Below are 22465 nucleotides of genomic sequence, written 5' to 3' on the forward strand. Positions count from 1 at the left end.
ATGAGGTCACTCTGAGGCTGTCTGGACAAAGCAGTATGTTCCCTAGGATGCCGGGAGCCTGAACTGGGCCACCTTGACTGGAAAACACTAATCAGCTCGGAGGAGCGGAGGTACTGGGGAGGTGGTGTGTGTGTGAGAATCAAGAACAATGAGCAGGCGGTACTGGAAGAAGACGTTTTACTTTTCCCCCGTGGTGTAATTGATGTTCCATAGAGGAGTTTTGCAGGGGCATGGGGTTAGGAGTTCAGGGAGTTTGTACAGAACACAGGGTTGAGTCCTCTGAGAAGTTTGTCTTAGCATCTCTAACACCACAACGAAAGAAAGAATGTGAGGCGAGGAAAGCTTGGAAAGGCAGGTACATGTTTACTGGGGTCCTCTCATTGTTGCTCCTCTGCAGAAAGAGCCCAGGTCAGCAACAGCCCCCAGAGCAGAGGCAGCAGCTGGAGCACCTAGCGGGCTCACACTCACAGCAATCAGGGTTCTAGGTCTGGCGTCAGCGGAAAAGAAGGCCTGTAGTGGTCCAGTCAGCAGCCACCAATCGGAGCTGCAGCAGCCACCAGAGCTGGGGCCACAGCAGCCCCTGGGGCAGCCAGAGACTGAAGGGAGACATGGGGCTGGGCACGATGAGAGGACGTTTAGAAGTGAGGCATTTGGATGGCCCTTGAAAAGGGCTGGCACTGCTGCTGGTTTTAATGGTGAGACTTGTTGGGAAAGTTTCAGTCAACCTGATAGAAACAAAATGGAAATCAGAGCATAATATCAAGAACTTTTTTTCCTCCTGGATTTCACAGAAACCTCTCCTCTACAAAAAGCTGGTTCATGAACCAACTACAGAGGAATTTGGAAACTAATTTGGAGGAAAACAAGCCTAATAAATACTCTCCCTGTCTTCAGTCCACTTTGCCTCCATTGAGGTATTCTGACCTTCTCCTTCCATACCCTTCAAAGTCAGAGCTACATAGCCTTCTTGTAATTCAGGCATTTTCTGAGTGTTAATCTCAGGGATTTCTGGTGGGAGGATGGCATATCCAGGAACATTCATTTTCCAATAAATAAATTGGAGGGCAGTACTACTAAAAACCACAATGCCTGCAGCTTTCAGCATCCTTCCCCTCCTTCACGGCCCCCAGTGATGCCTTCCTTTTTGCCTCCCCTCTTCTGTCCCTTTCCACACAGTCCTATTCCTCCTGGAGCCATCTTTGCCAAGCATTCGCGTGGCTCAGTGGAGGATGCAGGAGCTGTCGCCAATAATTGACAAGGCTGAGGACTGAGGAGCCCTGCCCTGGAGTCCTTCTATCTTGGGCCTGGTGTCTCCCTGGGAGTGAGACACAGCCCACATATGCAGAACGGTCACTTTCACAACCTGGGAGCAGGATGACTCTTGTCACACTCCTAGCCCGGAGGCTCCAGGATCTCCCTGGACAGAGGCCAAGAGGAATCCCAGGAACCAGAGACGGCCCAGGTATCTGCTCCACAGGCCAGCCATTCTAGAATGCGAGCCAGCCATTCTACCTTCATGCCTTCACTGATTCATTAATTCTGGAAATAGGTATTATCCGTCTTGGGCTTTGGTTTTGTAAGATGCACTTGTCATAAATATGAGCCAAGTTGCCTTGAGGGCATAAATGTAAACAATGCACTGTGAAACATTCTATTATGTGCTGTAAGAGGGCACCATGACCCAGCGATCAGCGCCCAAAAGCTCTTATGCCAGGACAACGTCATGTCCATTTGTATGTCTTTCAACTCTTCCACGTGAATAACATGTTGAAGGCAGAGTCTACACTAGACTTTATTCATCTTTATGTCTCTAGGAATACCATAAACAGAGAGGGTAGCCTTGAAGAATAAGTGAGTTAAAGATTGACTGACTGAATAAAAGAATGAATGATTGACTGCTTTATAGGCACATGAGCAGAGGGTGTGTCTCAGGATAGCAATCTTTGGGCTTCAGCAGTGCCCTGAAGAATGGCACACACTAGGGTAAATGAGACATGACCCCTGGATGTGATCAGCCATCACTGCCTCCATAATATTCCATTAACAGTCCTGCAGGGATGCCATTCAGAAGAAACATGAGGATGTACAAGCAGGTCAAGAAAGGGAGTGAAGCTCAGGTCACTGATGAGGGAAGAAAATCCAAGGGGCAGTGAAGCAGGGACTAGGACACAGCCTAAGGCATGATAGGGTCATGGTGGAGTCAGTGCTATGAGAGGCTGTGAGGGTGTGGAGGGGGAAGGAAATAGATAAGTAACAAATGTTGCCATTTTTTCCCAGGAGAGTCCACTGAACTTTGCTTTAAGGGAGGGTACAAGGGTAGAGAATATTCTGATGTGTGAAAATCCATCTTCTTGCCTTATTGATACATCTGAAACTAGAGACAAAAGGACTTAATTTGGCAGATAATCTGTTCCACCTTGGCACAGGCACTCTACTAAGTATTCAACTTAACAAGGATAATTATTCCTTTCCTGAAGGATTCACAGGCCAGTGTGGAAGACAGACCAGTACATACGTGGTTTCTGTTAGATGAGCCCGGAGAGCCACTGGAGTGTGGAAGGCACATAACTGACTGACACAGGGATCTGGCTGGTGCCAGGAGCAAGGAGGAGGGCACCACAGTCAATAGGATTGAAGAGGACCTGGGACTCCAGGCTTTCACAGTTGGACAGCCGGTGATGAAAGAGCATGAGTGCTGCATAGGATGGTCAGCATTGGACAGAGAAAAGGCAAATAAGAAGGAAAAGAGGTGTAATGCTATTAAATATGGAGAAAACTCTAAGAAGCAGATAATCCCCGTTGTCAAATGTCCCAGTGGGCCCACTCCATTTGGCTGTGTGGACATTAATCGTGACCTCAGAGTCTGATTTCAGAGAAGTAGAGCAAAAGTCATGATTTAATATTCTGTCAAAGAATGGGCTTAGCTGATGCGTAATCAAGAGTTAGAAGAAAACTTTGTAAGGCAAAGGTAAAGAAACCACCACTGAGAATCAAGAAAACAAAAACCTATTGGAACATAAAGGAGTATTCAATTTAGTGTCAAAACCGTGGAGTGGACTGAAGTAATTTCAGATATTTACAGAGGAAGTGAATAATGGGGCTGGACCAGTTGAGGGAGGTTTCCTCAAAGGATCGAGGTCATTGGTGGGAGTGGCTGTGATCTCAGTGATGATGTTCTTGTTAATGATGAAGGCAAGTTGGACCATGATGGTGATGGCAGAAGAACGTCACTGCGTGGGATGAATGTATTCCTGAAGGCTTTGGGTTACAATGATGGCAGTGATTTATAAAACATATGCGTTTGGACTCTGTCCCTGGTTCCTGACACACAGCTCCTAAAACCCTTAGCAGTGAAACCCTTCTAGTTTCTGATAACAAGCCTCTGTAAGCCACACCTGAGTTGATGCTAATGCAATGACTTGTGATTGAGCCTCTAGATAGCTTCAAGATTGGGGGCTGGTCACCATAAAGGACAAGCACATGGCTAGAATAGGAATTTTCAGCCTCACCAGTAGCTGGTGATTTACTCAATCATGCCTACATAATGGAACCTCCGTGAACACCCCTGAAGGACAGCTTCCATTAGCATCTGGCTACCAACCTAGAAAATACTAACTCTCTGGGAGGGTGGTGTGCCCAGAGAGGACTTAGAAGCTCTGCGCAGCTCCATTGCCTTGTGCCTCCCTTCCAGTGGACTGCTACTGAGGTTTGTTTGATAATAAACGAGTAATCACAGGTAAAGCACTTTTCTGAGTTCTAGGAGTCAGTCTAGCAAATCATTGAACCTGAGGAGGGGATCATGGGAACCTCCGAGTGTGTAATCACCCAGAAACCCCATGTGCAGCTGGCACTCTTGTGAGACTGAGCCATCAACCTGGGGTGTCTGTGCTAGCCCTGGGAGTTAGTATCAGATGGATTTAATTTTTGGACACTCGGTGTTGAAGAATGCAGAATTGGTGCAGAAAACCATGTATTTGATGGTGAAAGAAAACCATCCAGCTATCCTAAACTCATTTCATCCTTGCAACAGCCCTATGATCAAGGCAACTGTTTTAATCCTCCTTTTTACAAAGTCCATACTAAAGCACAAAGAAGCTAATAACTTACTTCAAGGCCACACAACCAGAATGTTATTGAGATAATATGTAGATTTCTAATTCATTGGTATCACCAATGAAAAATCATTCTGAATAATGTCATAAAACACTTAAAATGACCTGTGTTAGTGAAAATAATTTATTTATATAAAAATATTCTTAGGCAGTGACCTGAGTGTCATTTGTTTAGTGAAATTTCAGCCTCTCCTTGGCCTAAGCACAGCCACGGAGACAGAACTAACCATACAGAAAGAAGCCCAGAGCACAGGCAGAGCTTGGGAAGTCTCGCAGTGAGGAGACGCAGCTGGAATCACTGGCACACTGGCTGCTGTTTGAGATCGCTTTATATCTCCCTTGCAATGCAAATAAAATCTCCTTCTTCTGGAAGAGAAGCCTGTGGTTATTTATTTATTTATTTATTTGGAAGCTTAAAGCAACGTTGCTCCCAGGGAGGAGAAGAGCTCTATCCACCATGGGTCAAAGGTTTCGTGTTTGTTGAGGACGGCAGGCTGCTGTCCTGTGTTTCTCCTATAGGAGCTTCTTGGCTCGCCTCCTGGGTTGTCTTCATTAGGAGCTGATATATAAGCTACGTGCATGGTGGTTTTCCCCTTCGGATGTTCTCAGGTATGTCCAGTGGGACCTCTAAATCTCTAAGTGAGAATATATAACACAGCGCAGGAGCTGATCACATTATGGTCAGTAGTGATTGCGGTATGTATGTGATTACTTAATAAGGACTATGGTGAAGTGGAAAAAACACTGAACTCCAGATATTCCCTGGGGAACAGCAGTGAGTCACAAAGAACACCCAGACATCCTGACATGGGAGCAACGGAGGATGCAAGGTCTGGGACTGATGAGTTTAGACTTGCATTTTGGAAAGGTTATGAAGGCTGCATTGTGAAGAGCAGATTGGAGCAATGTAGGACCAGGTCGGGACTAGGACAGTTAAGACCTGGACTCAGGTAGTAACAGCAAAGATAGAGAGAAGTAGAGGGATGTAAGAAGCATCAGTAGGATTTGGTGTTTGGTTGTTTCTATGAGGGATGGGTTACAAAAGATTTAAAAAGAATTTAGGGTGTTTTTTAGTTAAAAAATGAGCAGATAATGATGATATTTACTAAGAGGGAAGTCAACAGAGAGGAGGTTTGTTGAATGAGGAGCTGGTGTTGAATTTCATTTTGTAAGCTTTGAATTTGAGATTAGAATGGAATCTTTGGTGAAATTGAATAGACAGCTGAATATATCAATCAGGAACTCAGGAAACACATATGGACTTCATATGTTGACTTGGAAGTCACTCAGGCAAAAAACTTTACTGAGAATACACAGTAAACCCATTCTAGGTACTGGAGAAACAGCAGGAGCTGGCAAGAGGAGAGCAAGGTCCCTCATCCCATGAAGCTTATGTTAAAGTGGAGAGAGCTGAACAAAAGAAAAGTAAATAAATGAAAGATATTTGTCGATGATAAGAAAATAGAGCCCAGTAAAGTGATTGAGAGTGACACGGGGCTCTTTTAATCTCAAGGGTCACTGAGGCCTCTCTGGGAAGGGGCTCCTTGGCCACCAGCGTGGTGATGTTAACTGATGCCAGGGAGTAGAAGAGATTGCCCAGGAGAAAGAGGGGACAGAGGGGACACGGGGCAGGTAGTGAAAGGCTCAGACTTTGACAGGGACCTGGTCTTGCTCTTACTGTATGAACTTAGGCAAAATTTTTAACTTCTGAATCTCAATTACCTAATCCACAAAATTAATATGGGATTAAAACAATATATTTTAAAGAGTTGTGAGAATTAGCAAAGAAGACTTTATATGCTGATGCATATAACATACTGTTTGAAAAAAAATAGGACCTTAGATGTATAGTGTTGGAGACATAAGAATATTTGGAGCAGGACACGTGGTTATCACGGCTTCAGGCATGATCTCCTCAACTGTTATTGATCTACCGATATGCGGATTCATTCATTCGTTTCAAAATTTTAACAATATACAAAGAACAGAAATCCACCAAAATGAAAGCTCAGATCTTCACAACAAGCGACCTGTAAACATATGGACCAGCTCCCCTCCCACCTTTTGCTCCTCTCTACCCAAAGGATGTATGATTCTAAAATAAGGTTTTATCTATACCTTGTTTTTTTTCCATATAGTTTATTTGTAACCATACCTACACTAAGCCAAAAAGAATATGCTCTGATATTTTGAAATTTATAAATAGGCTATTAGGCTGTAGATACTTTTTTGAAACTTATTTTTTCATTTACTCATATATTGTTTTGTGTTGATTTCGTTCATTCATTTTGAATTTTGAATCTCGGCACACTGAGTGAATATCTGATAATGAACCATGTACCTTCCATGTAGGAAGCTTGTCCCCATTTCACTTGTCCCTAGATTTTACTGTTTTGAGGAGTGCTACCAGTTTTAAATTTTTCACTTCCTATCAGCTGTTAGAAGTATTATCATAGTTCTTATAATGAGAAAAGTATGGTAGAATCATAGATATAACACCAGAGAAAATGCACAGGTACCAAGAAGAGGACATTAGCCCCAGCTGGCAGCTAGAAAGCCAGACTGGCCCTTTCTGAATGCAGGAAAGGTCAACCCAGGGCTTTGTACCACACCCTGCGAAGAGAGACTGGTCACATGACCCACACTCTTGAGCCAGGGCAAGGCTGGGCCCCACGTAGCTAACGATGACCTATGGGGGATGCTGTTGGCAAAAATAGCAGGAGGCTGCTGAGGCTCAGTAGGGAGGAACTCGTTATGTCGAAGAAGAGGGAGCCTGCCCATCTGGAGAAATATTTCGAACCTTCCTTGGGAAGATTTCAGCGTCTGAGTCCAGGACAAGGAAGACAAGGAAAGGAGGGAGGAGCAGCAGCCAGGCTGGTAGGTCTCCCACATCTTTCTTCCTCCAACACTGCTGGTGTGAGGTCCTCATGGCCCAGGTCAGCAGCAGCCCCCAGAGCAGCAGCCGAGCACCCAGAGCTGGGGCAGTAGACAGAGCCCTCAGATGGCTGGCCGCTGCCACTGCCACAGCAGTTAGAGCTCTGAGGTCAGCATCAACTGGACCAGCGGGGCCTGTAGTGACTCATGCAGCCGCCGCCACCCACAGAGCTGCAGCAGCCCCAAGAGGTGGAGCCACAGCAGTCCAGGAGCTAACATTGCAGCAGAAAGAGGTGGGAAAGGGGCCTGGCACTGAGCACTTAGGGGGACACTTAGAAGTACACTTGGGAGGGGATTTGGGGGCCCACTTGGGAGGAGGCTGGCACTGCTGCTGGCTCTGCTGGCAGGACATTCAGAGAGGAAGTCAGGAAACCTGAGGAGAAATATCATTAGCTATTAGCACAAATGTCAGGCAGATTTGTATATTACAGACAATGAATTTCATTGAATCCTCACTCCCAAACAAGTTATTTTCTGAAGATGATCCATAAGTGAACTAATATGAAATGAAATTGAGTGCAAGAAAAGCTTTCCGTCTTGTTTTTTTTTTCCCCCAGTGAAAAATGCTGACCATCTGAGCTCTAAAATCAACCCCATAGAAGGCTTCCCAACTTGGAAACACAGCTGGCCATATGTTCAGAAACCACTTCTAATGGATCAGTCATTCTTATGTAAGTCAGATGGGTATCACTGAGAATATTTGTCGGACGCGGATTAGAAGGAAAGAGATCAAAGGCATAAACCGGAGCTCCTCGATTTCGGTGACTCCTCTTGCTTTGCTCCTTCTCCTCTTCCTCTACCCCACTGCTCATGCTGCATTTCTTGTCACTCTCCTTCCCTAAGTTAGACACGCACAGCCCCATGGTCTGCCTCTGTCACATACTTAGCAAACCAAGACAAGTATGGGAGGATGTCACTAACAAGGACACATAAAAAACAGTCAAGACCTAGGTCAACTGCAGGTTGAAGATTTCTCATACTTGTCTCTCCAAACCCAAGTGACTTCTTCCTCTCTCCCTGTTGCAGTCCTGTCTGGCACCCATGAATCACCGTCCAGGGCCTTCTTTGCTAACTCACCTGGTTAGTGGAGGAGCAAGGGCTGACACTGACAAGGCTAAGGACTGAGGAGTCTGGTGCTGGAGGCCTTTTATCCTGGGTCTGGTGTCTCCCTGTGTATGCAGAACAATCACTTTCATTGCCTTAGAGGAGGATGAACTCTTCTCACACTCGCAGCCCCAGTGCCCCAGGATTTCCCTGGACAGGAGCCAAGAGGAATCCTGGAAGATAGAGACTACTCCATACATGCTTCTTAGATCTGCTGCAAGCCAGCCATTCTACCTTCATACAGTCAGGCATTCATCAATCCGATAAATATGTGTAATCTATCTTGGGCCCACAATTTTACAAGATATCAATGACACAAATACTGTAGATTGCTCTGAGGATGTTATGGTCCGGGAGCACGAATGTGTAAACAATGATTTGTAAGTTTTTGCACCATGTGATTCTGAAATCTTGCTCAGGTCTCATACAGCATTTCCCTAAGGTGATTTTACAGTCTTTGTACATATCTGTTCAATCTATGAAAAATATGAAAGTACAGCATGTTTTATCGGCCTCCATACTCCATGTGCTTTGTGCAGTATCTGGCACAATAAACACAGGAGAAAGATTAAACATCAGGAAAGAGGGACGCAGATGTCTAGAAGGCACTGGGGCAGATACTCGGGTAATAATGGTGCAGCCTCTTGGCTTTCAGAATCCCTTGTATCAAGACAGATTCCCAGGATGATATAGTGTTATTTCACTAACACAGGATATTAACTCCTGAGAAATAAGTTATTTGAGAGCATAGCTCTGTGGAAATGAGACCAGGTTGGCAGAAGGTGAACCCAGAGGAACCCATATGGGTATGGAAATAAAGGCCTTGGGGAGCCTGATGGCCCCTAGAGGGCAGTGGGCACAGGCAGGGCTGGTGCTGCCATCAGAGGAGGGAGGGGGCTTGAAATGTGAATGAGTTAGAACAGAGACAGATATTACGTTGAACTTGAAAGTTCTAGCAGACTTTTTCTTGGGGTTGAAGGTGATGGCTGAAAGTGCATGAGAATTAGAATAATAGCATTATTGAGCATGTCTACAGGGAGATACTCACAGAGAAGGGAAATAAAATAAGACGTAAGTGGATTTAAGCTGACATTGAATCACACCCACTAGTTAGCAAACGCATAAATTGCTGTGAATAAGGAGTTAACACTAACTTACTGAAGGAGCTCCTATTGTCATCGAGATCCTTTATTTTTTATTTGTATTTTTTAGAGAACACAGCAATCTTGTGATAGGGTTTTGCTAGGGCTCAATATAATAGGAAAATGTCATCTAACACAAACTATATCGCCTCCTTGATAATTCAATAACCATCAAAGACATGCAAGTGGAGTAGATTACTAAAAGAGAGCATGCATGCTGAGAAAAAAAAGAGAAAAGGACAAAATGAGACATAGAAACTGGCACAGAACCTTAGGGGTATTCCAACTTTTAGTGGGTAGGCAAAGGAGATGTAAAAATTTAGGAGTCTAAGAAAGAAAGTTGAGGTTCATAGCTGGAAAAATAAAAAGAAAATCATGGCATTTTGGAAAAAAAAAGGGAAAATAAATTTTAAAAAAGACATTATCTTACATTATCAAATGCTAGGGAGACGATCCATAGAGACAGTAGTTTCATAGTGAAGGCTGAAACTGCTTCATAATAATTTTGGAAAGAAACAGGATAGACAAGCAGGGATCACTATTTCAAGGAACTTAAGAGATACATGAACAATAAATTTTTTTAAATAAAAAAAATCACAATTTCTATACATAGAATGAAGGTCACAATGGCAAATTGTCCATGTGATATGTGGTGCCGATTCAAAGAACTGCAGCAGTTCAAAGAGCTTCATTTTTAAGGAAAATCTTTGAATTTTTAAATAAAAGCTTTGATTTTAAGAGCACAGTGTTTTAAAGAAAGAGCCTTAAAAGTCAATGACAACTGATGAAAGTGATGATGACACTGACCCTAATTATACCTCCAGCCACGAGAAGCTTGAACTGACATTAGAGACACAGAAAACTGAGAGAAAAGAGGGAGGTGACTAAAACAAACGGGAGCTCTTTCGGATAGTTTTGGGGTCAGTGAGACTTATGCTGGCATTCCTGCTTCTTGAGAAAGTTGTGCACAGTTAAGCAAGTCATGGTGGGGATACAGTTTCACTGTCTTCAAAATAGTGATAATCGTTCTGCTCATCTGTAAGCATAAAACGAAATATTACCTATAAAGCACTGAGTTCAAGACTATGAACAGAGCTAGAACCCAGAAGGTGGTACCGACTTCCACAGCTACTGTTCTTACTACTCTACTGATTGTGACTGTTCCACCTGCTTCGATAGTTTAACAGGCATGATTCTGCCTAGTGAGGCTCCTTTGTCACAAAGGAGAAATGATATTTCCCGATATACTTGGAACTGTTGATTTTCCTCTGTTTTTGTTGTTGCTGTTGAACTGAACTAAGGCCATATGTGGATATCTATGAAGGTATGTACGGCAAAGTAAATGAGGGTTAGGTGTGTCTTATTCTACACCACTTAGTAAACAGATTTTACATGCAAAGCACTGCAGAAGGTAATATGGAAGACTGGGAGAGACTCGGAAACCACACTTATCTTCAAAGATGTACTTTTAAAGTTTACCATCTAAAAGACCAAACAGACAGGTATTCCACTATTCTCTATGAAATCAAGGTGTGACTGAAGGTAGAATCTAAGCAATGAAAATGAACAGGTGAATGCAGAGATGGAGAAATCTACACCGATAGCTACAGTGTGCAAGAATGAGACAGAGAGGTGCAAAATAACAGATAGCTAGCAGGCAAAACTCCTACATAATTAGGGGTATAATAATTTGCGAACAGCGAAGAAGAGATGGTTGTATAAGGTAATTCAGAAAGATAAAATCTCTTTGTACTTAACATAGAACTAAAGGATCACACATTACTCTCGAATCAGTGGTTCTAAATGTAGAATTTCAGAGTAGAATTTTTTCTTGTGGGCTGAAAAAATTAAAAGTTGTTTTTAGGACAATCATAACTACTGAGTATTATAAGATTGCTATTAGTGGTGGCTGCATGATCTTAATTCAGTGGACTCAACCATTGACAATGACTGAGTCAAATAAATCTATTTTAACCTGAGTATTCCCCATTATTTCTTATAATACTAAGAACCAGCTTCTTCCTAAACTATGTATTTGCCCACCTCACAATAAAAAGTAGAATAGTATTTCTAGAAGAGTGACTTTAAAAGTTAGCTATGACAAAAATCTTCTAGTTTAATAAATGAATTTGGTTTTCTTTTATATAGCGAGGCCCAACTTACTCTTCTTAAGATTTTGAGTACGTCTTAAAGAAGGGTTGAGAATTCTCACCTCACTCGAACCATGAAGAAGCCGACTCCTTTTTAGATACCTGCAGGAATATGGATTTGTACTGGGCATAGACATAAGGACTCAGAGGAACGAGGGAAAGGCACAGGGCGACATTGTTACCTTGTCCCTGTTCCAGAGGAAGTTAGATGTTTGTCCTCACTAAGGAGAAGGAAAGAATACAGATTCATTTTTCATAGGTCTCTTCATTTATGGACAGAAACTTTCCAGGAAATATACAACATTTTCTGACCTGCTAGGGTAGGCAGCAAGTCTAAGAACTGACTTATAGGCCGGGCACGGTGGCTCATGCCTGTAATCCCAGCACTTTGGGAGGCCGAGGCGGGGGTATCACGAAGTCAAGAGATCGAGACCATCCTGGTCAACATGGTGAAACCCCATATCTACTAAAAATACAAAAAAATTAGCTGGGCCGGGTGGTGCATGCCTGTAATCCCAGCTACTCAGGAGGCTGAGGTGGGAGAATTGCCTGAACTCAGGAGGAGGAGGTTGCGGTGAGCCGAGATCATGCCATTGCACTCCAGCCTGGGTAACAAGAGCAAAACTCCAACTCAAAAAAAAAAAAAGAAAGAAAAAAGAACTGACTTATAATAGGGAAGAACACAGCTCTAGTCCTACGTGCTTTGCAGAAAAGCTGGGTCTGAGTGAGAGGTGGAGAGCAATCAATAGGTTGAGGGCAAAGGTAGGTACTCAGTTACTTCTGAGCTCTTCTCCTATTCTGTATCCACATTGGACGACTAGACGGATTGGATAGCATTTTGTTCCAAAGGACTGATCCACTCCTTCCTCAGTTTTAGGCAGTAACAATTCAAGGTAATATTTATGAAGCAGCTACTGTGCACTAGAGCCTCTGTTATCATTTGACATACCATGCCTCATCTAATCCCTACAGAAGCCTATATCTTAAATAGGGATAGTGATTATTATCATCAGCTTTGTTTGTTTGTTTGTTTGTTTGGGGCGGTCTTACTCTGTTGCCCAGGCTGAAGTGCAATGGCATCATCATAGCTTGCTGCAGCCCCTAACTCCTGAGCTCAAGCAGTCCTCCTGTATCAGCCTCCCAAGTAGCTGGGACAACAGGTGTGCATCACCATGCCCAGCTAATTTTTGTATTTTTTGTAGAGATGGGGTCTCACTATGATGCCCAGGCTGGTCTTGAACTTTGGGGGCTCAAGTGATCCTCCAATCTCAGCATCCCAAAGTGCTAGGATTACAGGCATGAGCCACTGCATCCAGCCTATTATTCAGATTGAGGACATGTGAAGACTGAGGCAAAAAGAGGTTAAGTAACTAGCCCAAAGTTTGAGCGTTATTAACAAACCAGTGATTTAAACCCAGGAATTCTAAGTCCAAAACCATAAAACAGCATTACCATCCTAACTCTCCTCCACAGTTTTTCTTCTTAGTTTGTTTTCTGCTATTATAACTGAATATCACAGACTTTGTGATTTATAAAGAACAGAAGTTTCTTTGGCTGGAACCACAGGTGTGCACTGCCACACCTGGCTAATTTTTAAAAATGTTTTGTAGAGAAGAGATTTCACTATGTTGTCCAGACAGGTCTCAAACGATCCTCCCGCCTCTGCCTTTGAATGTGCTGCAATGAGGCACCACGCCCGGCCCAGATTCACTTTGTAACAATCCACTCTCGAGATAATTAACCCACTCCCATGATAACAACGTTCATCCATTCATGAGGGCTCTTCCCTCATGACCCAGTCTCCTCTTATTAAGCCCTACTGCTCAACACTGTTGCATTAGGGATTAAGTTTCCAACACACAAACTTTTCGGGAACACACTGAAATTATAGCCTCTTTCTTTAAAATTTGGCTTCAGGAAAGAATGCTGATTCACTAAACAATTATTTTTCATAAGCAAGTACATGGGTCCTTTGTATGCTGAAGGAATGTGCAGCCATCAGAGTGCTGTAGAAATCACACACAATATGCCAGGCACAGAAACCCAAGAAATTCCCAGAAGAGTTCCTGTGCTTCATGAAATATAAATGAATTTCTGTCTTTCTTCCCACAACTTCATCTTTGACTCCCAGTCTCAGATACCATAGCAAACTCCTCTCGCCCCACCCTCTTCTGTCACGCAGCCTCTATTTTAATCTTCAAGTTGTGGAGTGAAGCTCACCTCACCATAAAGCATATATAAACACAGACATACACACCAGGAGACGCACCACCGCAAGGCCTGCACCTGCAGAGCAGATGTCCTGACTGGGTAATGGCCAAGGGATGACCAGGGCATGGCAGGAAAAGCATGGGTATGAGACCAGAGGGCATCATCCCCACTCCACAGAGCAGCAGAGTCACCCCAGCTGGTGCCCACTCCTGGGGTGCTCCGTTCTACTGAACCTGGGACACTAGGGATCTGGGGCAACAATGAGAATCTTGATAGGTCTGCATAGCTTGAATCTTAGAATTCTGTGCTTCTTTTCTGACTGATTACTGACTTTCATTTTTGTAGTGAGTTTAACAAATGGCAGTCTCCAACAATACTCAGGCTAACGATCATGAAGCACCAGTTAGACACATTGTGAAATTTACTACATTTCTGAAACCTTTTTCAAGAAAACGTTATTTGAATTAATGTCCACAATGGCTCAGAGAGTCTACAAATATTAATGTCATTCCTTTCTTAAAATAACACTACAAGGCTGATGACAATATTTGTATTTCACAAGTGAAGAAATTAAAACTCAAAGAAGTTAAAATATCTTGTCTCAGTGCACTGAACTAGAAGGTGGCAGAAGTAAAGTTACAATTTAGAGGCATTTGACTCCAAAGCTTGTGCTCTTTTCACTCAGTCACACTGAGAATTTAGAGGGTAAACTTTATACAATGTATCTTATACTACCAAGGGATCTGCATTAGGGTTGCTGGCATTGAGAAGACACCTGCAAGCTGCCTTTTGTGGAGATGTTGAATATAACCGAGTTAAAAGGTGGGAAAGCACGCAGTCAACGTCCAACACACAGTAGATCCTCAATGGTTTTTAAGGGCATCTGTGATCAACATCAATAAATATTCTCATAGGTGTGTCATGCGATGGTGCCATAAAACATCTGATGGCCCAGAACTGGCCCAGGACTAGCTCAGGAATGTGGAACTGCATAATAATTAGAAAAATTGGGGCAATGGAAATATGTAGATTATTTTTCTTATCTCCATGGGAAAGTAGTTGAGACCTTTAAAGATACAGTTGTTCCTGATGCCTCCTTTCTTAATGATACAAAAGATGAAACTGCTGGAAATGGAAACGTTCGCTTTAAAAAATACACTCCATAGTTGGTGTATGTATTTAATGCAGCATTTCTGTAAAACCAAATAAAAGTATATATGTACATATATATTCCTTGCTCTTTTCTGTGTGTGCAACTGTCTGTATGCATGTCTGCATTTACACATACTCACACTAGTTAGGAATAGGAATTACCAGGCAAACACTAAAGAAAAAATGAGAGAAAATAGGAACTACGGAAGAGGAATTTTCTTTTGCTCTAAAGATAAAACCAATGTAATCTGGGTTTCCTTTTGGTCACCTTGCTTGCTGAGGACAGAAGTCAGAGCCCAGTCCCCTGATGGTGTGTAAAATTGAATACTACACCACCCTGGAGTCAGCTGGACTCACTCTCATGGGAGGCTGAGCCAAGAAAAACCCACTGCACAGGCTTGCTGCTGTGCTCCAGACTCTCCCAGCTGTGGACTTTGTCATAGGTGGTCCTAGAAGAGGAGACTCTCTGGCCTCTGGCAGAAACAAAAACAAATCGTCCCTGGTGTAGGCACTTGTGTCCTAGGCAAGTCGTTCAGGTCAGTGACCCCACACTATCCTCTCCTCGGCTGAGGTGCTCTCACCTCTCAAATGAGGTAATAGCGTTTCTATTATAGACTTTTATATTACCTCATTTGAGAGGTGAGAGCACCTCAGCCAAGGCGTTGGAGGTTGCAGTGAGCCAGGCTGTCCTGACCTCCAGCAGAGGTTGAGCATCTTTTCTCGATTCCCGCAATGTCTGGTTTGCTATATTTATCATTTTACTTTTGTTATCTGACGTGCTGGTTCAGCCAGGAGACTGTGAGCTCCTCAAAGGCAGAGACCATGCCTTCTTCATGTTGGTGTTCCCCGCAGCCTGCACTGAGGTCAATAGGTGCTATCCGAGTGAATGGATAAGCCCTTCCTGAGTGTTTGGGTCGGAAGTGGTCATGCGTGTGAATAGGCAGGTAACTTCTGAGATGTGTGGCCACGCCCACCTCCACCTGGGCTTTCAGGAGCCTGCTTGACTTATCCCCAGGACTAAGTCCCTAATCATGGGGATGATGCCAATCATGTCTTCAGGGAGTGTGTCATGGAAGAAGCAGCTTATTCCAAAGAGCTTTTGCAATATGCACGGAGGAACGTGAGGCTCCAGGGAGACAAGGAAGAGAAGGATGAGGAAAAGAGAAGGACACAGTGGAACCCAGGCACACCAGCTGTCACAGACACAAGAATGGGATCTGTGCACAGAAGTCCTGTTCTGGGTCCTGTCCTGCCACACACTAGTCACCTGGATCAATTCACTTAACTTCTCTTTTTCCTCACCTGTTAACAATGGTTAGGGAGCGGTTATGAATATTTACCGTTGCATATGGCTGATTTTTAAATGAAATAATTGATTTTAAATTTACCTATAATTCAAAAAGAGCATGTGAAGTAGATTTTACCTTGAAGTTTGTTTGTTTGTTTGAGATGAATTCTTGCTCTGTCTCCCAGGCTGGAGTGCGGTGGTGTGATCTTGGCCCACTGCAACTTCCACCTTCCGGGTTCAAGTGATTCTCCTGCCTCAGCCTTCCTAGTACCTGGGACTACAGGTGTCCACCCCTGCACCTGGCTAATTTTTGTATTTTTAGTAAAGATGGGTTTTTACCATGTTGGCCAGGCTGGTCTCAAACTCCTGACTTCAGGTGACCCGCTCTCCTCAGGCTCCCAAAGTGCTAAGATTATAGGTGAAAGTGCTAAGATTATAGATGTGAGCCACCAGCCTGACCTACCTTGTTTTTAGTTATCATTACTAGTAGTATTTAAAAGGAGACCTGGAGAAAAAAGGACGCACAAAATGAAGAGAGGTCGAAGATAGAGGACTTTGTTCCTCATATAGGAAGCAGATCCTCAAATGTCATGAAGGCACAGCAGCCTTCCCTATGTGGAATTTAGGTTCAAAAGTAGAGGGAAAAAGCACATACTGGTTGAGAACTAAGGCTCTGAGGTAAGATTGGGTTAAAATCTGAGCAACAGTTACTGTGATTTTAGACAAGTTAGTTAACCCTAGGAAGCTCAGTATCCTTAGCTATAAAACTCTTAGATCATGAATGAGAATCATTCTTCCAATAAATATGCATTAACTCTTTGTTATGTGCCAGGCATTGCTCTTGGCATGGGGATGCAAACAGTGACTGAGACACACAGGACCCGTGACTTCAAGTTGCTTCCATCCTAACAGGAAAGGAAAAACAATAAACAAATGAATATATAATGTAGCATCAGGCAGTAAAACAGTCCAGGAAGAAAAATAACCCAGGGTAGGGTGAGGAGTTGGGCAATGCACTCTCTGAGACAGAGTGGCCAGAGGACTTGGCACTGCGACAGGCTCAATGAACAGTAGACAGTATTTAGTTGGCATTTTCCTGTCTGAGAAATCCACAGAAGCCAAGCCCATGAGTCGTCTCTGATGCTCCCAGAGTAATTAGACTGGATTTACACAATAAAGGAAATCTCCGTAGGATAAACACATAAATGGGGAAATTGATTTCTTTATTTTATAGGAATATATTGAGTATCATCCTGGGCTGGGCTCTGAGGACATCAAAGCAAACGAGGCAGGTGCCCAGGCTGATAGGTTAAGACGAGCAGGTCTCCCAGCAGAACGTGCATGTGAGCTGAGCGTGAGCTCTGGCCCTGAGGAGCTCTGAGAATATTACTCACGGCCCACTTTTCTCAGCCCTTTGGTGCTGTACATATTATCCTGCCCCCTCTTTTTTCCATGGTGGCCCAGTCCGCTCCAACACCCATGTGCTTCACACAGCAGACATGCTAAATCAGGCCACGAGCTGCCATCAGCTGGGTGGAGATCCGTACACAGATGACAAAGAACCATATCTGATCACGGCATTTTCCCCAGCCAACTTCTGCCTGAAGACCTGGTTTAGATTCCCCGCTCTTCTCGAGCACTGGCTCCAATCCAGGAGCTATTCTCTGGGTGCCCTACTTCTCATACTGCATTATGGGATGCAAGTGGTTATCTCTAAAACTACTGCCCCATTGCTGGTATCTTAGGGAGACACTCTCTGAACTTTGAAGAAGATTCAAAGAATGGGAATGACAGAGTATTCGAGGTAGAAAAGGCTCTTAGTGATGGTCACATCCAACATCCCAGTTTACCGAGGAAGAAACTGAGGCCCAAATAGGTGAAGTGGCTTATTTAATGTTACAAAAAGAATCTGTGGCAGATCTGGGCTAAGAAAGGAGGTAGGAGAAGCTGGGAGGCCACAGTCATGTGTAATGTCAGGTTATACATTTTCATAACTTTGTCTGTAATGAAAACCTTCTCTCATTACATTTTACTATAGAACAAAAAATGCCAAACCATAAAAATCCCCCTAACCCTTTTCACCTAACATGATTGTCACCCTCTTAGCCTCTAAGTTGCCTTTCATATTTACTGTCTGAGTCCCTCCCACCAAGAATAGGAAAATGGGTTAACGCATCGCGCACCTACTGTGCGGCAGGCATTATCTTGGGCAGTTTAATCAGACACAGTCTCTCTAGCAGAGACCACTTACTTGTCTGGAGTCACAGGGTCAGGAAATACATGTGACTGACTCACAATTCCAGATCTGACAACAGCACTGGCCTTCTCCCGTAACCCGCTGGCAAATTCAGATCATCTTTCCATTGCTCAGATAAGGAGAACATCACGTGCAGAGTGACTAACACAGTGCCTGGCACACACCGTAGGCCCTCAATAAATAAAGGGCAATTCTCTGTCTTTTCCTTTAGGTGTCAAGAAAAAAATAGATTTGAGTCATTTTTCTTATGGGTATTTACTAATATTGGCCATACATTCATAATATATGTGTAATATCTGTGCAAGATACAAAAATTTAGATGTATATGCCTATATTTTATTTGTTAACTTGGGGAAATATTACTAAGTCTCTCTGCAGGTATTAGCCTTACTGGTCGGGAAATTTGGCAGAGGCATTCTCCTGTAAGAGAAATCATCATGGAAACCATCTTACCCAGGCAAGTGGGGTTAAGATTCTACTCAGTAGACTTTTCTACTCCGGAAAAAATGTGGAAAAGCAGATTCTTGATAGGTCCCAGGATAGCAGCATCTCAGCCTGTTCAAGGAATCTCTGTCCAGTTTCCCAGGGGTTTCGTTCCATGTTTTGGACTTGTCATTCTCTCTAAATCATTTATAGTTAAATCTGCATAATATTGTAGAGGTATCAAGAGCCATGGAATTTGGAACTTACATTAGAAACAGTGCATCAAGATTTTTTAAGTTGGCCTGGTGAGGTGGCTCATGCCTGTAATCCCAGTACTTTGGGAGGCGGAGGTAGGCAGATCACGAGGTCAGGAGATCAGACCATTCTGGGCAACATGACGAAACCCCGTCTCTACTAAAAAATACAAAAAATTAGCTGGGGGTGGTAACACATGCCTGTAGTTGCAGCTACTCGGGAGGCTGAGGCTGGGATTTGCTTGAACACGGGTTGCGGTGGCTGCAGTGAGCTGAGATCGTGCCACTGCACTCCTGCCTGGGTGACTCAGTGAGACTCCATCTCAAAAAAAAAAATTTTTTTTTAAGTTATAAAAAACAGAATATGGTAGAAGTTTTGGCTAAACAAAAAATGTCTTTAAAGAAGGCCACATTTGTAACTCATCAGTTTAAAAATGAGACCTTGAAGTCCCTGTACCAGGAGGCAAAGATGACCTGATGCTGGTGCTGAAAGGCGCCCTACTCATCTTATAGCCCAAGCTGCTGTCCTACAGACATGAAAACCAGACCTAGAGAGGGGAGTTAGGCGTGGCAGGGCTAGGGGAGAGCCAGGTACACTAATGCTATTGGGCAATTGTCTTCCATTCTCCTTTGTATGTTCTAAAAGCATGTATTTCTTTTTTTTCTGCAGAGAAAATTAAACTTTAAAAGGCGCAAGTCACATGGCCTGCTTTCAACCTGGCAATGGCTGCTGGGATGGCCCCACTGAGGCTTCCCTTAGCCCCCAGGCCCTTCTGCCCATTTCTGCTTCAATTCTCGCTCTCTATCAGTCCCTTACACTTGCTGTTCTCCTCCCCTCCTCCCCCACTCCTCCCCCCCAGCAGAGCCCTGCCTGTGCTCTTGTTTCTGAATGGAAAAGTCTTCCCTCACTGCTTTGTTACTAACTCCTACTCAACCTTGGGGTCAAGCTGCACTTTCTCAGGGATGTCTTTTCTCATCTTCCTGACCATGTAAAATTTGCATATTACCGAGTACTTGAAACCTTTCCTTTATAACTCTGGTCCTAGATGCAACTTTCATTTGTTTATTGGATTACTTGATTTTTTAATTTTCCCTCTCTGCTGTAAACTCCAACACAATAGAGATTATGCCTTGAATGACATAGATGTTCAATAACTACTTATTAGATGAATGAATGATGGTCTGATGAGAAAGTTGTTACAGACCTTTCACACTGGCCAGGTTACTGAGGGCTTCTCAAGCACTGGCCTCAGGTTGCTCAATGTCCTCTGGGCTGGGTAAGAGCAAGGTTGCGCTGCTGCATGTTGGGGTCCCTGGAAAGTGCTCTCAGAACTCACCTGGATGCCTGGGAGACCTAGACCCCTGGGGGGATGCTTCTCTTTACATCGTCTTTTCTACGTATCTACCTATAACACACCATCAGGGCTCCTGCGAAGGTTTGGGGTTACATAAAGCTATTTCTGCTCCAATCCGTCTCATATTTCCAAATTCGGTCTCCTAGTTCATGGTAATCAGGGACTTTATTTATTTTCAATATGACATTAGCTTTCTGGAGTCCAGAGGGTAGTTATACATATGTGTTCATTGAGTAACACACTTCTAATTTGTATACTTTTCTAGAATTGTGTTTCATTTCAATAGAAAATTTGAAAACGTTTGAAAAAGGCCTTATAGCAACTTATATAGTAATAATAAGAGACAAACAGAGACAGAGAGAAAAACAGAAGAGAAACAGAGAAGTCAAAAAGGGCAATCATAGGGGGTGGTTAGATAAATCACTGAGCAGCCACACTAAGGAAATATTAAAAACCAAACAACAAAAGGAAATAAGATACGACTATATGCACTAACCAAAATGTATGTTCAATATTCACGTATTAAATGAAAGCAGCTGGTCACAGAGCAACATGTATTATGATCTTATATAATAAAGAGAAAAGGCTAAGATATGCAATCAGTTGAGATTTATTAATGTGTAGGCGTTTGCTTCTTCGGTTTTTCTTCCACTCATATGCCCTATTAAAGAAAAGTATATTTTTGCCCTTTGCCCTTTATAATTCTGATACTGAACTATATGTGTTCTGCCTGTGCACAGTAAGCCAGGGCGGTCAACAGGTCGCAAATCCACGTTTCCAAAGACATGGTTTCAGGGACATATTTATGGGATGGAGGAGGAAGGTAGTTCAGGACCTGGGAAGTGCGGTGCACGGCAAGGAGCAGTGAGGTAAGTGGCATTCTGCACATGCATAGTCACGCTTCATGGCTCTTCATAAGGAGCATGTTCAGAAAATGGTGACATTAGCATGATCTGAGGGAGGAGTTTCTGGCCCTCTGACATCAAAGGGTCACCTCTCAGGCATTCATGCAGGTCCAGTTGAAGGGTCAGTGGTTTCGGTGAACTAGAAAAGAGCCAACACCAAGTTCTTAGAAAACAGTAAGCAGCCATCAGCATGGTAACCGATATGTCACGGATGTCCTCTAAGAGGAAACTTGCTCAGCTATGTGACTTTCTGCTGCATAGGTTTTAACATTAACTAGAGGTAAGTGCAAGGAAGCAAGAAAGGCAGGTGAAGTCTGGTGAGCTTCGTCAGGTTAGCTCTTGGTTTCAACTACTTTCTTCCCTCCCACACAAAACCAATAGAATGGGCTAGAGAGAGCATTAGGACAGCTGGAGAAATGAGGGGAGGTTTTATTCCTAGGTTACTTCCTGTGGAACAGAGAACACTAAGATTGGGTAAGTATAGAAACATGAACAAGGGAGACAGAAAAACTGAAACCATCTACATAACCAGGAGCAGAGCCAGGTGAGACTGAGGAGGAAAGGAGGGTGAGCAAGGAGAGCGGGAGATCAAAGAAGCCACGACGCCTGCATGTTAGGAGCAGGTCGGGAGTTAGTGAGAGGCTGATGAGCAGCCATGGAATGTGGAGGAGTTGAAAAGGACAGAAATGGGACTTTTAGAAGTACGTATCAGGTTTTAAAGAGGATTCCCTGCAATGTTTTTTGATACAGCAGTGCTGCGCTGGGCTTTGTGGGTACCGTTCTCTAAAGGGACTAGACCCCAGAGCGTGTCCGCACCCACCCTCCTATACTGCAGGAGTGGTACTGGCCGAGGCAGTTCCGTCCCTGAGTGGGTTCCAGTGACTGGGCTCAAGCTCAGGGAGTTTGGATGAAGGGATGGGGTAGTTTGTGGAGCAACAAGTGTTTAGTCATTCAAAGGCGGCAGAGCGGTCAAGACGACCTTCTGCTAGTGTCCAGGGTTGATCTTCAGAAGATCGTTTAGAAATAAACACATGATTCCCTGCTCCTTTTCATTCATTCCTTTACGCATCACCAAACATATTGTCTCCTATGCACCGGGCCTTGTAGGGTTGTTCTGAACGCTTGTTACTCCTCTATTTTTTAATGTTTGAATTTTGGAGTCTCTAGTTACGTAAGTC

At 43.6% G+C, this 22465-nt stretch overlaps 1 protein-coding gene across 3 annotated transcripts in view; it reads right to left on the reverse strand.

Moving 5' to 3' along the window:
- The window catches only part of LOC103788982 (uncharacterized), an 870763-nt gene that overhangs the window by 93713 nt on the left and 754585 nt on the right, over positions 1-22465 (reverse strand). The gene's annotated exons all lie outside the window — the stretch shown is intronic.

This window comes from Callithrix jacchus, chromosome 18 (genome assembly GCF_049354715.1).
Source record: "Callithrix jacchus isolate 240 chromosome 18, calJac240_pri, whole genome shotgun sequence".
Taxonomy (NCBI): Eukaryota; Metazoa; Chordata; class Mammalia; order Primates; family Cebidae; genus Callithrix; species Callithrix jacchus.